We start from the raw sequence: 18,236 nt of genomic DNA, 5'->3' as shown, positions 1-18,236 counted from the left end.
GCCTATGTTATAAAGGTAACATTTTTAATGTACTTTATTTTCATTTATCTCTCACCCTACCCCTCAGCCCACCCACCCCAAGGGTGACACTTCCTATATAGTTTGCCCAATCTATTGCCTATCTCCAACAATTAATTCCATCCACATTACAGCCATTTTTGAGAGCAAATCATTTCTGATTGCAGTGACTCTTCAGCTTTCTGCTTTTTATCAGGTGCTTTTCCTGCTTTAGATGAAAGGGTTTCTTTTTAACATATATAAATATATAGATATATACTTATATACACTATAATCAGCACAGGTTGTTACTTTTATATACCTTTAATAGAAGGGTATTAATGACCTTTTCCTCCCCTCAAACTTATTCATCAACTTACTATAGGCTCTTCATTTTACCCCATTTCAAAAGGGGGAAAAAAGTTATACTCTTTGTAGAGATCTGGTCCTGCTAGTACTGTTGGTAATAGTACTATTGTTGGCAGGATAACCAAAGGAATTATTGTCACATAACTGTTACCTATTAAGTGAGACCAATTTTGGTTCTGTGTCTCTACTTTGAAAGATTAATCCCTTGAATTAGGCCTACAACCAAACACAATACACTACACATCAGATATTTAAAAAAAAATAGAATTTCTAAAGCCTAAAAGGATAAGCTAAATGACTGTGAGGGGCATAATCGAACGGGGCACCCAAGTTTTCCTGGGGCTGTCCTCGCAGAATGGCTCCATGAAGGGGCGGGAAACCCGTTATATCGAAACAAGATGGGTGTCCATCTTTCGTTTCGATAATACGGTGGGGGACGCCCAAATCTCGACATGTAGGTCGACCTTAGAGATGGTCATCCTTAGGTCGTCCTTAGAGGTGGTCGTCCCCGGTTTTGGCGGTAATGGAAACTGAGGACGCCCATCTCAGAAACGACCAAATCCAAGCCATTTGGTCGTGGGAGGAGCCAGCAAATATAGTGCACTGGTCCCCATCACATGCCAGAACACCAACCGGGCACCCTAGGGGGCACTGCAGTGGACTTCATAAATTGCTCCCAGGTGCATAGCTCCCTTACCTTGGGTGCTGAGCCCCCAAAACCCACTAGCCACAACTGTACACCACTACCATAGCTCTAAGAGGTGAAGGGGGGGCACCTACATATGGGTACAGTGGGTTTGTGGTGGGTTTTGAAGGGCTCACATTTACCACCACAAGTGTAACAGGTAAGGGGGGAATGGGCCTGGGTCTGCCTGCCTGAAGGGCACTGCATCCACTAAAACTGCTCCAGGGACCTGCATACTGCTGTCAGGGAGATGGGTATGACACTTGAGTCTGGCAAAAAATATTTTGAAAGTTTTTCTAAGGTTGGGAGGGGGTTAGTGACCACTGGGGGAATAAGGGGAGATCATCCCCGATTCCCTCCGGTGGTCATCTGGTCAGTTTGGGCACCTTTTTGAGGCTTGGTCGCAAGAAAAAATGGACCAAGTAAAGTCCAACTGGCTTTTCCCATACAGTAGATCAGCTCTGTTGGACCGCAGACATGTTCCACCACCAGGGGGACTCTCTCTCTGGTTATAGTTTATGTTTACTATATCAGATTTCATGATAACCAAGTCTAAGCAGTTTACATACTATACTTAGACAGGAATGCACACTGGAATACCCTCCTTTCTTTTTAGTTTTCTTATTCCATTTGTTCCCTCTCAGTGTTCATTCTTCTACTTGGCATCTTATTACAGTCCCTTCCTATCATCACTTTGGCTTGATACTTTTTGCCATTCTTGCTTTAGTATTGTTTCACAGTCCCTCTGGAGTTCACTTCCATTTTCCCTTACAGCAGAATCCTCATATCAGAAATTTAAAGGTGCCCTTAAAACCTACCTATTTAAACAGGATTTCCTACAATTATAACCCATCCTTAGTTCTTTACAGTTCCATATTGGCTAGCTTTAGCATACCACCATGTGTTCTTTCCATTCCCACTTACCCTTTATATGTTTTTTATTGCATTGTAATTACATTGTCATTCCTTTTGTGTTTTCCTCTTATTTAAATTTTTGTCTTATTCTTGTCTTTTAGTATTTTGTAATTCAAACATGCGTGGGATAAACACAAAGGAATCGTGTTTAGAAGGAATGGATCTACGGAATCTTTGCGGAGATTGGGTGGCGACACTGGTAATTGGAGAGTAAAACCAATGCTGGGTGGACTTCTACGGTCTGTGCCCTGATCGTGGCTGAATAGATATGGATGGGCTGGAGTGTAAATTTTAAGGGGCTTCGACATTAGCTTCAGAACTTTTAGTATAGGAACAGTGCTGGGCAGACTTTTATGGTCTGTGCCCTGAGAAAGGCAGGGACAAATCAAACTCTGGTATCACAAACTATGTAAAAATGAGTTTATCTTGTTGGGCAGACTGGATGGACCGTTCAGGTCTTTATCTGCCGTCATTTACTTTGTTACTATGTAAGTAGTTTCACCCCTTTAAAAAAAATTTTGTTTACATAGAAACATGATGGCAGATAAGGACCAAATGATCCATCCAGTCTGCCCATCCTTAACATCCACTATCTCCTCCTCTCCCTAAGAGATTCCATGTGCTCGTCCCATGCTTTTTTTTAAATTCAGAGGCAGTCCTTGCCTCCACCACCTCCATCCATTTCTTTAGATTACTTCTGAGTCTGTAACCTCTTAACTTCATCCTACGCCCTCTCATTCAGAGTTTTCCTTCATTTGAAAAAGGCTCGCTTTCTCTACATTAATGCCACAGAGGTATTTAAACGTCTTTATCATATCCCCTCTCTCCCACCTTTCTTCCAGAGTATACATATTGAGGTCTATAAGTCTGTCCCCATATGCTTGAAATCCAATAAATGACAGGAAAGAATACATAAGAGAACAATTAGAAATAAAAATGAACTTATAGCTATGCACTTTTATAAAAGGCCTTTACCTCATACCTTATTCACAAAGCATTGCACCCCTTTCCCCATCATTGGGATCAAACAACAATAATTCCACTATAAAATATCTCCTTTCTCACCACTCCCTTTAAGCAGCGAACCACCAATTTCCAAAATCTCTGTATGCAAAACATGTGTCCCAAATTGGTCTCTGGCTTCCCACATCTCAAGAGGCATCCATAATTGTGATTTTTGCCTGCAGTGCTCATTTTGGAGATGTCTAGTTCCTTCACAGGAATTTGTACTGCTGTTCCCGCAGAAGAACATTATCAGATAAAAAGGCAATATGCTTCTTGGCAATAAGGCATCTTTTTAATGAACAACCACCCAACTTCACTCTCCATTTAACTATCCACTTCCTCAAGTCCAAATTGTTCTCATGGAGTACCAGGTCCCTATTATTTATTTATTATTAGGATTTATTTACTGCCTTTTTGAAGGAATTCACTCAAGGCGGTGTACAGTAAGAATAGATCAAACATGAGCAATAGGCAATTACAGCAGTAAAAATATTCAAATAACAATACAAAGTATGACATGGTATACTACTTACAATGTCAGCACAATACATAATAGAACATTTTGATTGATAAGGGTAGATCAAAGATGGGGCATATAGATAGGTAAGAGAGTAAGAAGAGTTAGAAAGTAAGGTGACTAATTTAAAGAAAGTTGCACATGAGGTCAGAGAGATGGTTAAATATTATCTCAGCTAGGGTAAGAGTGGATAAACATGTCCTGCTGCAGTATGTGCAGCCAGTGTCACTCCTTGTGTGTGTGAGTGAGACTAACAAGTTAGTTACTTCTTCCATTAAAGGCCTGGTTGAAGAGCCAAGCTTTCACCTGCTTTATTAAAAACTGAAATTCTAACTCTTTCCTCAGTATTTAGTTGAAACCCCTTTTCTAAATTTTCCGATGCTTCCTTGTTTAAAACCTCCAAAAGCAATGACTGAATATAATGATACAATTGTAAATAAGCATAGGTTGCATGTCTCTACAAAGACCCCAAACACAAAATCCTACCCTCAGCATCTGTCACATTCTTTAGCTGCTGCAGGAATCTGTACTGGGACTGGTGCAATTTAACATATTTATAAATAATCTGGAAATCAGAACGAGTAAGGTGATTACATTTGGAGATGACACAAAACTATTCAAAGTTGTTAAAACACAGGTTGACTGTGAAAAATCTCATGAAGACCTTAGGAAATTGGGAAAACTAGGCATCCAAATGGCAGATGAAATTTAATGTGGACAAATGCAAAGTGATGCACATTGGGAAGAATAATCCAAATCATAGTTACCTGATGCTAGGGTCCACCTTGGGAGTCAGCACCCAAGAAAAAGATCTAGGTGTCATTGCAGACAATATGCTGAAATCTTCTGCCCAGTGTGCGGTGGTGGCCAAAGAAACAAACAGGATGCTAGGAATTATTAGGAAAGGGATGGTAAATAAGACCAAGAATACTATAATGCCTATGTATTGCTCCATGGTGTGTCCTCACCTTGAGTATTGCGTTCAATTCTGGTCGCCGTATCTCAAAAAACAATTTATATAGCGGAATTAGAAAAGATTCAAAGAAGATTGACCAAACTAAGGTCACGCTAGAGAGGTTAGGACTCTTCAGCTTTGAAAAGAGATAGCTGAGGGGAGATATGATTGGGGGTCTACAAAATCCTGAATGGTATAGAATGGGTAAAAGAGAATTTGATTTTTTACTCTTTCAAAAAGTACAAAGACTAGGGGACACAATAACATTAAATGGAAATACTTTTAAAACAAATAGGAGGAAATATTTTTTTACTCAACAAATAGTTAAGCTCTGGAACTCTTTGCCAAAGGATATGGTAATAGCGGTTGGCGAATCTGGGTTTAAGAAAGGTTTGGACAAGTTCCTGGAGGAAATGTCCATAGTCTGTAATTGAGATAGACATGGGGAAATCACTGCTTGCCCTGGGATTGAGTAGAGGAGTGGCCTAGTGGTTAGGGTGGTAGACTTTGGCCCTGAGGAACTGAGTTCGATTCCTGGCACAGGCAGCTCCTTGTGACTCTGGGCAAGTCACTTAACCCTTTTTCAATATATCTTGCAATCGTAGATATCTCTTCGGAGAGGAGCAATACGAGTTCGCTTTGCTTTTTAGCATATTCTATATACACTTTTTAGAAGAGAGGAGACCTAAGAGAGTTTCATTTCGATATCTCCCTTGGAGCATACATTCCGATGTATATCTTCTGAGGTTACAAAGACCCCTGAGGCAGGCCTTAGGGCCGAAACACGGCCGTGTCGGGTCCATTTTGTGTATAATTTGTTATTTAAAAAAAATTTTTTTTTTAATGCGAATAAATACATTTTTTTGGTATCCTCATCCATTCTCCTCACTTTTTTCTTTGTATCTCACGGTATCGTGAGGGTTTTTACCTCCTTTTTTGCTCTTGCAAGTCACTTAACCCTTCATTGCCTGCCATGAGTGGGAAAGCTTGGGGTACAAATGTAACAAAAAAAAAAACATTGGTAGCATGGAATGTTGCTACTATTTGGGTTTCTGCAAGGTACTTGTGACCTGGATTGTCCACTGTTGGACAGTATAGTAGTATGAATGAAGGACCAGCTAGGAGCCTTGATAAGCACAACCACACTGAGGTTTAAATGTGTAATAAAAACCTCTTTATTTATATGCAGAGAAATAAGTGAATTGTTCCCATCACAGGTCAGGAGGAAATAAACACAAAAATCCGTCTGGGTTTTTATAAAGTTCTCCCCCATGGCCTGTTGTGGCAAGGCCATGGTGTGTACTAGTCAGGTCTCTCTCTTTAAAGGTAGCACAATCAGCTTCTCTTGGGCCTGGAGTCTGAGAATTACAGTTCTGTCTTTCCAAAAAGGCAGCACAATTGACCAGGCTTGGCACACAGTTCAAAAGTTACAATTTCAGCAGGGCTCCAAGGTAAACTTGGCCTACCTGAGTAGAGCTTCTGCAGTTTGTATTTCTTCAGAGGGATGCATAGGGTGGAGGGCTTCTCTTCACTCCTCTGGGCCTCACTGATTGCTCTGTGCTGAGGATTGTTATCCTGCCTTTACCATGTCTTCCTTGCTCTGCACTTGCTGAGTTATCTCTTCCCTGCTCATGGCCTGCCTTTATGGTGGCTCTGAAAGTGTGAGGGAGTGCTGTTAAGGGGGAGCAGTAATTTCCTACAGATTCCCTCAAAGACACCCTCTGGGGAGGAAAGATTGGGCTCCTCCTGATCGGGCTGCTCCCTTAATTTGCCTTCAAAAAGCTCAAGATCAAATGTGATTGGATTATTGTTCTAGACTAGACCTCCTACATTTCTACATGGATTGGCACCTCTCTGGAGCAGGGACCCAGAATGATCCTCCTGCTGCCTCTGAAGAGGAAAGCACATTTGGCATCCTGCTACATATTATTTTAAAAAGGAGCATTAACAAGCTGCTTTGGTAAAAACAAGTTGTGTAGGTGTTCCTGAGGGCAGAGTTGCAATGTATGTTGCTGCCTCCTGCTGGTAGGGATGTACATATGGGTCCTGCTGATGTGTCCTGGTTTGTGGGGAATGTGTGGAGTCTCCTTCTAGAACTGGCTCCTGCTTGCTTCAGCTACAAGTCAACTTCATAGGGTAGGTTACTACAACAATCTTTATTTTCGTTCGAAAGAGAACAGCAAAACACTCTACCAGCACTTGACTTCAGGGTGGCTTCAGAGATTACTTCATGTTAAACTTTTGTGACAGTCAGCAACCCAGACAGGATTAAAATACACAGTTCTCTTTAGTGTCTCCTCTGTCTTGGTGGCAGCATATAATCCTTAGGATTCCAAAGTAGTACCAAGCAAAACATCTCTGATCACAGTCTCTCTCTCTCTCTCTCTCTCTTTTCCCCACATACAAAAACAAAGCATGTATGGAAGTCCAGCTTCCTTTTCAAGCTTTCTGACTCCAGAGCAACTGCCTGCTCCATGGCACTTTTTATGAGCAGCTTTCTCTTTTCATTTCAGCTACTTGATCATTACATCCAGCAACATTGTTTACCTGCCCCTTCTTGTGAGGATCCCAGCCCCTCTGGCTGTATGGCTTTTTTTTAACCACAACATGTTGTTCCAAAGTTTCTCCAAATATACTTCTGTGCTGTCTCTTTACCACAGCACTTGTTCTGCTTTTTTTTTTTTTTTTTAAACTAGCCTCCATGTCCCAGGGCTAAAGGAAATAGAGGGGGAAAGGGCCCTGCTGTATTACTTTGTTGGCAAAAGTACCCTTCCACTTAGTGAACTTTTCCAGAGCTGAGTAACATTACTTTCACAAACAGTTCCTAGAGAGAGAGTGAAAAAAAAAACACTTAGCTCTCAGTTACCTCTTCACTTTTACCAAGTCCATTTCTTCTCAAACTAAATATTTTACTACTACTACTATTATTTAGCATTTCTATAACGCTACAAGGTGTACGCAGCGCTGCACAAACATAGAAGAAAGACAGTCCCTGCTCAAAGAGCTTACAATCTAATAGACAAAAATAAAGTAAGCAAATCAAATCAATTAATGTGTACAGGAAGGAGGAGAGGAGGGTAGGTGGAGGCGCGTGGTTACAAGTGGTTACGAGTCAAAAGCAATGTTAAATAGGTGGGCTTTCAGTCTAGATTTAAAGGTGGCCGAGGATGGAGCAAGACATAGGGGCTCAAGAAGTTTATTCCAGGCATAGGGTGCAGCGAGACAGAAGGCGCGAAGTCTGGAGTTGGCAGTAGTGGAGAAGGGAACAGATAAGAAGGATTTATCCATGGAGCGGAGTGTAAGGGAAGAGGTGTAGGGAAGGACGAGTGTGGAGAGATACTGGGGAGCAGCAGAGTGAGTACATTTATAGGTTAGTAGAAGAAGTTTGAACAGGATGCGAAAACGGATAGGGAGCCAGTGAAGCGACTTGAGGAGAGGGGTAGAAACCATAAATTGTTTATTACTTCAGATGCAGGGCAATTCTCTTTCCAATGGGAGTAGCTGCCTTCCTCTTGCTTCTCTGTGAACTGCCATTTCTACTTGTCTTCTCCCTGGTAGCTTTTGGGTTCCACCTCTTTCCTTTTCCCCAGGAAGTGCCTCAGAGCTATACTCTATTCGTATTGGAGGATGGGGTCAGGGACTGCGTTTTCCAGCCTGTCCACAGGATCTTCCCCTAAGGCTGGACTTCCTTTCCCAAGGAGGTTAGATTGAGAACAGAAGACGGCATGAGGTCAAAAGGTTGAAGACAGCTCAGCCCTGCCTCCCCTGCTCAATTGCCATCCCTGTACACCCAATCAGCTGCTGCATCCATGTTGTTGTACTTTACTATTGGTAGCATTTTTATTTGAGCTCACTTATATTTTCAAACATGCTGGCCTGTGCAGTATAAGGATGTACACAGCGGAAATATTGGTTTCATCACTTAGAGCAGGAATTAGTTCTAAATTGCAATCATTGTGTCATTTGGAGGGGCTGGTTATAGGAACTCCCCTGTATTCATGCAGAGATGTTTTCACCTAGTAAAGGGCCACCAAAGCAGAAATGTTATGAGAATCAGGTGCTCAACAATCAGAGTTACTATTTATAAGTGCAATTTTTTTTAAAAAACATTAATTAGGTTAAAACCCATGAGCATTTAACATCTTTTTTTCCTATGCGTACATCAAAAGAAAAAGATGGTATATAGAGAACTTGATCCTTTTGTTTTGTGGAATGCAGTGGTGTATTATAAAAATGCACTTGCTTTTTTTTTATTACTTCTGTTTCAAAGATAGGTATTGAATAATGAGGGAAGAACTTACTTCATGCAGAAGTTCTGTCCAAGGTCAGTCTAAATGTGCCAACATTGTCTAATTCTGTTGTATATATTTATTTCTTCTTCAAGGCTGTGTGGTTGTAAAAGGCATTTAAAAAAAAAGCTTTTTCTCTCAGCTGTGTGTTTGTATATAGATGAGTGTGATTTTATTATGAAGGTAAACAATACACCACCAAAATACAGTAGCCAGCAGCATACTATTAGCTGCCAAGTTCATCCAAAGATGTATGTTCAGTGGAAAATAATTCTATTGGCAGCCTGCTATGTGAATATTCCATCACTGTTTAATTATTGCTACCAAGTATTACATATTCCTTGAGATTCTATATATTGCATCTCAATTTCCGAGTGGAAATCGAAGCATATTCCATAACAATGCGTGTAACTTAATTAGTTAACAAACTAATCAGTGCTGATAAATGAATGTTAACAAACAATTATCAGCACTAATTGGCCTTAATTAGAACTTATGCGCACTACTTGCTAAGTGTATTCTGTAATGTAGTGCACGTAAATTCTGTCATATAGTTGAAAAGTAGGAGTGGTTATGGGAGTGGAATGGCCGGTTTGTGGGTGTTTCTAAAATCTATGCACATTGTTACCCGCTGCGTGCCTAATTTAGGCATCGAGATTTGCACCAGGTTTTAGTTGTCGTAATTGACTACTACTAAATTTAGTCATGTGGAGCAGCTCGTGATGTATTCTATAATGTATGCCTAAATTAAGCATACTTTATAGAATATGCTTTGATTTCCGCGTGGTAATCAAGGTGTGATATATAGATTCTAGCCCTTTATGGGCATTTGCTTTAAACTTTGATTGTTTTAATCAATTTACATGCACATGGTATTGTTTGTTATACCCAAAGATGAAATCTAAGGAATAAGTTTGGAACAAACTGTTTTCTGCAGTAGAAGTTGTTGTTTACTTTTGCAATGTACAGTGGTGGAAATAAGTATTTGATCCCTTGCTGATTTTGTAAGTTTGCCCACTGACAAAGACATGAGCAGCCCATAATTGAAGGGTAGGTTATTGGTAACAGTGAGAGATAGCACATCACAAATTAAATCCGGAAAATCACATTGTGGAAAGTATATGAATTTATTTGCATTCTGCAGAGGGAAATAAGTATTTAATCCCTCTGGCAAACAAGACCTAATACTTGGTGGCAAAACCCTTGTTGGCAAGCACAGCGGTCAGACGTCTTCTGTAGTTGATGATGAGGTTTGCACACATGTCAGGAGGAATTTTGGTCCACTCCTCTTTGCAGATCATCTCTAAATCATTAAGAGTTCTGGGCTGTCGCTTGGCAACTCGCAGCTTCAGCTCCCTCCATAAGTTTTCAATGGGATTAAGGTCTGGTGACTGGCTAGGCCACTCCATGACCCTAATGTGCTTCTTCCTGAGCCACTCCTTTGTTGCCTTGGCTGTATGTTTTGGGTCATTGTCGTGCTGGAAGACCCAGCCACGACCCATTTTTAAGGCCCTGGCGGAGGGAAGGAGGTTGTCACTCAGAATTGTACGGTACATGGCCCCATCCATTCTCCCATTGATGCGGTGAAGTAGTCCTGTGCCCTTAGCAGAGAAACACCCCCAAAACATAACATTTCCACCTCCATGCTTGACAGTGGGGACGGTGTTCTTTGGGTCATAGGCAGCATTTCTCTTCCTCCAAACACGGCGAGTTGAGTTCATGCCAAAGAGCTCAATTTTTGTCTCATCTGACCACAGCACCTTCTCCCAATCACTCTCGGCATCATCCAGGTGTTCACTGGCAAACTTCAGACGGGCCGTCACATGTGCCTTCCGGAGCAGGGGGACCTTGCGGGCACTGCAGGATTGCAATCCGTTATGTCGTAATGTGTTACCAATGGTTTTCGTGGTGACAGTGGTCCCAGCTGCCTTGAGATCATTGACAAGTTCCCCCCTTGTAGTTGTAGGCTGATTTCTAACCTTCCTCATGATCAAGGATACCCCACGAGGTGAGATTTTGCGTGGAGCCCCAGATCTTTGTCGATTGACAGTCATTTTGTACTTCTTCCATTTTCTTACTATGGCACCAACAGTTGTCTCCTTCTCGCCCAGCGTCTTACTGATGGTTTTGTAGCCCATGCCAGCCTTGTGCAGGTGTATGATCTTGTCCCTGACATCCTTAGACAGCTCCTTGCTCTTGGCCATTTTGTAGAGGTTAGAGTCTGACTGATTCACTGAGTCTGTGGACAGGTGTCTTTCATACAGGTGACCATTGCCGACAGCTGTCTGTCATGCAGGTAACGAGTTGATTTGGAGCATCTACCTGGTCTGTAGGGGCCAGATCTCTTACTGGTTGGTGGGGGATCAAATACTTATTTCCCTCTGCAGAATGCAAATAAATTCATATACTTTCCACAATGTGATTTTCCGGATTTAATTTGTGATGTGCTATCTCTCACTGTTACCAATAACCTACCCTTCAATTATGGGCTGCTCATGTCTTTGTCAGTGGGCAAACTTACAAAATCAGCAAGGGATCAAATACTTATTTCCACCACTGTATGTATGGATGCCTATTGTGTGTGCATGTGATAATGTTTGAATAACTGTCTAATGGCTATGATTTCTGAACATGCGGCATCAGTAAAGGCAGAGTTTTAAATGCCGAGCTAGGTATATGTGGTAATCTCACTTTTGTTAAATGTTTCAGACATATCCTTCGACTTGTTCCCATGATGATACTGAACTCTATTATTCTGTCTCACTGTATTTTCAAATGAAATCCACATTGAACCCAAGTTTGCTTGGGATAATGTGAGATAAAAATGCCAATTAAACAAAATCCTTTATCCTCCACCTTTTAAGGCACTGTCTATCCAACTGGATGGTGATGGCACAAGGAAAGGAAGTTTGGTCCACTGAAGACTAACTCAAAATAACCTATTTCTTAGCTGGGCTCTAGTATTACCGTATTGAAAATGTGACCATACCATGCCTTTTTGATTATGTTCCACTAATAAGTTAAACAATTAACTGGCTTTCTTGAAAGGATTATATAAACTTAGGCACATGACTAGGAACAAAAACACACACTTATACATGCAATATTACAGTTCCTCCTCATGTACAGCCACAAAATAACCTTTCAGGGTGGATAATGTTCACAATTAGCTCCTTTTATTATCGACCAGATAGAAGAGATAAGAGTTTTCAGTTTTGGCACAGTATAAATCATTACAAGAATAAAATATAAGAAAACCAATGGACTGCATGAGGGGCTTATTATGTTTCAACAAATGAGAGATCTGCATAAAACCAAATATTTATTTTTATTATTTTGACTTACAAAACTACTTGTCCCTGAAACATGCTCAAAACAGAGTAATCCATTTGTGTATCTAAAATTTAAACTTCTACAAAAGAGATGAGGTGAAGATGTGATTCCATATGCCCCAAGGAAAGGAGAGTTTAATTTTACTTCCATTTAATTTCAATATATTCCATCTTTATAACACCAGGCTTTCCAAGGCAGACTATAACAGTTAACATGAACCCATCAGGAAAATGGATAACCTCACTGAGATTTGGTCAATTATTACTGTATTCTATATAACAGTATAGAAAAATGAGCACAAAATACAGAGTTTATTACTGCTGTTTTTACCAGTTACAATAATTTTTTAAAGTTGTTTTAGTGATATTCAATTATATTTCATGATATTTATATCTGGATATAGGAAGCTTTCAATAAATAAAGAAAATAAAATCCCTTATCCTTTACTTTTTAAGGCATTGCCTATCCAACTGAAATAGCCAGATGGACCACACATAGGCAGACTGTTATTTTTTAAATAATATTTTGCTATTGTTTTCAATAGCGTTTGTTTTGGGTAAACTACAATTGTGGCAAGCTTTGTCTTACTAGCTTCATTTCCCATAATGGGCTAGATAGATTTATGCCATCTCCTGTTCTCAGTCTAACCCCGCAGCCTCAAATCATGTCCTCTAGTTATACCATTTTCCCTTCTCTGGAAAATATTTGTTTCTATATTAATACCTTTCTAGTATTTAAATGTCTGTATCATATCTCCCCTGTCCCTCCTCTCCTCTAGGATATACACATTCAGGTCTTCCGGTCTCATTTTTGTTGCCTTCCTCTGGACCGCTGCAATTATTCTTACATCTTTAGCAAGATACGGCCTCCAAAACTGAACACAATACTCTAGGTGGGGCCTCACCAATGATTTGTACAGGGGCATCAATACCTCCTTTCTTCTGCTGGTTACACCTCTCTCTATACGACACTACATCCTTCTGTCTACATCCACCGCCTTGTCACACTGATTTGTCACCTTCAGATCCTCAGATACTATCGCCCCAAGGTCTCTCTCCCTGTTGGTGCATATCAGCCTCTCACCGCCTAACACTTAGGTCTCCCTTGGATTTTACTCCCTACGTGCATCACTCTGCACTTCTTTGCATTGAATTTTAAGACCATTCTTCTAACTTTTGCTGATCCTTTTTCATGTTTTCCACTCCCTCCGGGGTGTCCACTCTGTTACAAATCTTGGTATCATCTGAAAAAAGGCAAACCTTACCTTCTAACCCTTCGGCAATGTCACCCACAAATATATTGAACAGAATTGGCCCCAGCACCGATCCTTCAGGCACTCCACTACTCACATTTCCTTCCTCTGAGTAAATTCCATTAACCTTCACCCTCTGGCGTCTGTCTGTCAATCAGTTCCTAATCCAGTTCACGACTTTGGGCCCTAAGTTTAGCCTGTCAGGTTTATTCAAGAGCCTCCTATGAGGAACCATGTCAAAGGCTTTGCTGAAATCTAAGTAGATTACATCTAGCGCACTTCCTTGATCCAATTCTCTGGTCACCCAGTCAAAGAATTCAATCAGATTCATTTAGCATGATTTACCTTTGGTAAAACCATGTTGTTTCGGATCCTGTAGTTTATTGGATTCCAGGAAATTCACTATCCTTTCTTTCAGCATCGCTTCCATTACTTTTCCAATAACTGAAGTGAGGCTTACCGGCCTGTAGTTTCCAGTTTCTTCTCTGTCACCAATTTTGTGAAGAGGGACCACATCTGCTCTTCTCCGATCCGATGGAACCTTCCCCATCTCCAATGATTTATTAAACAAATATTTATGAGGATCCCCTAGAACCTTTCTGAGCTCCCTCAATATCTTGGGATTGATCCTGTCCGGTCTCATGGCTTTATCCACCTTTACATTTCCAAGTTGTTCACAAACACTTTCTTCCATGAACGGAGCTATATTGACTCCATTCTCATATGTACCTTTCCCAGTCACTCGTGGTCCTTCTCCAGGATTTTCTTCTGTGAACAAAGAACAGAAGTATTTGTTTAGCACATTTGCTTTTTCCTCATTATTATCCACATAGCAGTTCACAGCATCTTTCAGTCTCACAATTCCATTTTTAGACTTCCTCCTTTCACTAATATACCTGAAAAAATTCTTGTCACCCCTCCTTACATTTCTAGCCATTTGATCTTCTGCTCGCGCTTTTGCCAGACGTATCTCGCTCTTGGCTTCTTTCAGTTTCATCCAGTATTCCTCTCTGTGTTCCTCTTCTTAAGTGTTTCTGTATTCCATGAACGCCAACTCTTTACCTTTATTTTCTCAGCCACTTGCTTGGAGAACCGTATCAGCTTCCTTTTTCTCTTGCTTCTATTTACTTTCCTTACATAAAGGTTAGTAGCCATATTTATAGCACCTTTAAGCCAGGACCACTGCCTTTCCACTTCTCACATATCCTCCCAGCCCATCAGCTCTTTCTTCAGGAATTCCCCCATTTTACTAAAGTCAGCATATTTGAAATTCATGACTTTGTTTTGAGTGGCTGCCCTCCCCTTTAGCTGTTATATCAAACGAAACTGTTTGATGATCAATGCTGCCCAGGTGGGCACCCACTCAGATATTAGACACACTTTCCCCATTTGTGAGCATCAGATCCAGTGTCGCTCCCTCCCTTGTGGGTTCAGTCACCATTTGTCTGAATGGATCATTTTGAAAGGCATTCATGATCTTTCTACTTCTTTCCAATTTCGCAGATGGAACTGTAGTAATCGGACAGTAAGCGGACAGCACCATGCACTACCCAGTTAGTGCCAGGTTAGTACGGGAGACCTTACCACCACCTCAATGGGTGACTGTAAGTGCTCCCCTTCACATGGTCCTGTGATAAGAGCAATCTTACCGCATGGCCATGGCTATTTTCAGCCTTTTTTACCTGCTGCAGTAAAAAGGGCCGCAACACACAGCAAAAACGGCTCCCGCTGCTAGTGCAGGGCCCTTTTTACCACAGCTTAGTTAAAGGACCCCCACCAGTTAGCTATTCAAACACTGAGGGGTCCTTTTACTAAGCTGCGAAAGCGTCTACGGGTGCCCAACGTGTTCCAAAATGGAGTTACCACCCGACTACCACATGGCTCTTGTGGTAATTTCAATTTTGGCGTGTGTCCGCTACTCGTGTCTGAAAAATAATTTTTATTTTCTGGCGCGCGTAATGGACGTGCACCAAGTGGCATTTGACGTGCATAGGTCATTACCGCCTGGTTACCGCATGAGTCTTTACCGCTAGGTCAATGGCTGATGGTAAGGTCTCAGACCCAAAATGGACGTCCATTTTCGACAAAAATTTTAAAAAAGGTCTTTTTCACAGGCGCGCTGAAAAATGGATTAGTGCGTGCCCAAAACCCAAGCCTACACTACTGCAAGCCATTTTTCAGTGCGCCTTTGTAAAAGGACCCCTGAATATCCACAGTGCCAGGATAAATTCCAGTTTCACCCCACCTCTAATCTCAGACTGCACCAGTGCTAATATTCAGTGACACTATCTAGTTACGTGCCACTGAACATTAGCTGTTAGCCTGGCCAGTGCTATGTAACAGGGCAGGAACCAGTTAAATCACTTTGAATATCAACACCAATGTTTAGAAAAAGTATCAGCCTCTGAGCTTTAGGATGCACTTAGGGTAAAGCATTATAACTGTTCTGGGGTATTTATTTAGGATAAAGATGGGTGCCTCATGAAACTGTAGTTTAAGATATTCCATGTTAGAATATGGTTTAGTGGTCCTTAGAAAAGAATGATCAACAACAACAACAGCAAAAAAGAACAGAAATGTGAAAGTGTTCCTTGCAATTTTGAGACAAGCAAGAAGCAGCTCTGTAAACTTACATGAACTGAAACATTCCAAATGAACTCATGACCCTCACATCAGGTCCAAAGTTCTTTAGAATGATGGTAAATGAAGCTCTCTAATTTATTTGGAGGCTAAACATTATTTATAATAATTATGGAGTCTTTCTTTTTTCCCCTCTTTTATTCCTCCTGAATCCTGTTTATGAATGATCCTGTATCTCTTAAAAATATTCTTTTCTTTCAAAAGCCGCATCCACCCCACTGGCCCCTGCCTCTCCTCTATGCCATGTCTTCTACCTCCTTGCTCAATTCTTTTTCTTGGATGGTAGACTCTTTAGAGCAGGGATTCAGATAATTCTGATTTTTTACACCTGAATAGACCATTTTAAAGTCTGTCGATGGTACTGCTCATTGTGCTTGTGTTTTGCATTCATGGTAGTCCTTTTTCTCTTTGACACAATGACCAACTCACCCTGGCTGGGAAAGCATGTCACTTTTACATCATTGATAAAATAAACATGGTTTATTCTCTGCCTTCCAAAATACGCATGGTTCTGGTGTGATTCAATAAGAGCTAAAGGCCTCACTTTCCTGCAACTCCCTCCTTTCCCAAAATCTTGCTGTCTGTTGCTTTTAAATTTTGGAAAATAGTGAATGACAGCTGTCAAGCTTTGTGTGAATTTGTACCATCTACAGCATACAAATGCAAGTTAAAAAAAATTAAGGTCAGGTTGCCAGGTTCCCTTCTTATCCTCAGCATGTATGCTGCCAGAACATTAAGAATACTGTGTTTCTGTGCCAGAACATTAAGACAATTAGAAATGGACTTCTTTCAATCACATCCGTCAGTGATACATCCTTTTCCTTTGCCGTTCAATCCTTTTACCATTATTAATCCATGCAAACTCTTTTTGATCCTGCTACAGCTGACTTTTAAGGACTAAATGAAATTACCTCTGTCTAATTAATAACTTCTGTGATTACAACTGAATTACAAAGATGTACTGCACATATTAGAAGGAAAAGATTAGAAGCGATTGCACCAGAAGCCAGGAAAAGGTTCCTATTTCAACTAGAGCAAGGCAGAATGCTTACCTTTGGCCCAGACATAATATTAAGAGCTTTTATTGCACTGAGACAGGGTTTTTTTAAAAAACAAATCCAGTGCTTCAGATCCCTTCAGTCTGGTTTTCAGGTTGACTAAAATATGTAAATTGATAGGGTTCATAGACCAAGCGTATGCAAGTTTGGATAACCTTGGAAATAAGGGTCTTGAAGATCAGATTTGAGAATCATTGATTATAAGCTAACAGGCCTCTTAGACTGTCCAAAAAGCAGTTCTGGGGGTCTAATTAAATAAAAATCAGTTTGAGACATGGGGCTTGATTTTGCATATATGGGCGAATATTGAAAACCTAAAGAATTTTTACTTTTTAGCTTCTATTTGCTTTCATGAAAATTTAGTCAAGATGCATGTTGAAAAGAAACCCCACAGATGTACCCACTATTCCCCTAATTCTTTCTTATCCATCAAAAGCTATTTCACAGAAATAACATCCTATTTACTGCATGAAGATCTCCTGGCAAAATACACCTGGACTAAAATGAGGTCCCACTTGTTAAATGAGAAAGACCAAGAGGTTAAGAATATAAGAACATAAGAATAGCCATACTGGGTCAGACCATCTAGCCCAGTATCCTGATTCCAACAGTAGCCAATCCAGGTCACAAGTACCTAGCAGAAACCCAGATAATAGCAAAATTCCATGCTACCAGTTCCAGGGCAAGAAGTGGCTTCCCCATGTCTATCTCAATAGCAGACTATGGACTTTTCCTCTAGGAACTTGCCCAAATCTTTTTAAAACCCAGATACACTAACTGCTGTTACAACATCCTCCGGCAATGAGTTCCAGAGCTTAACTATTCATTGAGTGAAAAACACATTCTTCCTATTTTTTAAAAAGTATTTCTATGTAACTTCATTGAGTGTCTCCCTAGTCTTTGTACTTTTTGAAAGAGTAAAAAATCAATTCACTTTTACCCATTCTGCACCACTAAGTATTTTGTAGACCTATATAATAGCCCTGTCAGCTGTCTCTTTTTCAAGCTGAAGAGCCCTAACCTCTTTAGGCTTTCCTCATATTGGGGCAGTGCCATTCCCTTTATCATGTTGGTCACTCTTCTTTGAACCTTTTCTAAAACCACTATTGGGCTCATTTTCGAAAGAGAAGGACGTCCATCTTCCTACATAAATTTGGACGTCCTTCTCCCAGGGATGTCCAAATCGGTATAATCGAAATCTGATTTTGGACATCTCCAACT

Source organism: Microcaecilia unicolor, chromosome 3 (assembly GCF_901765095.1).
Source record: "Microcaecilia unicolor chromosome 3, aMicUni1.1, whole genome shotgun sequence".
Lineage (NCBI taxonomy): Eukaryota > Metazoa > Chordata > Amphibia > Gymnophiona > Siphonopidae > Microcaecilia > Microcaecilia unicolor.
Note: the sequence above shows the minus strand (reverse complement) of the source record.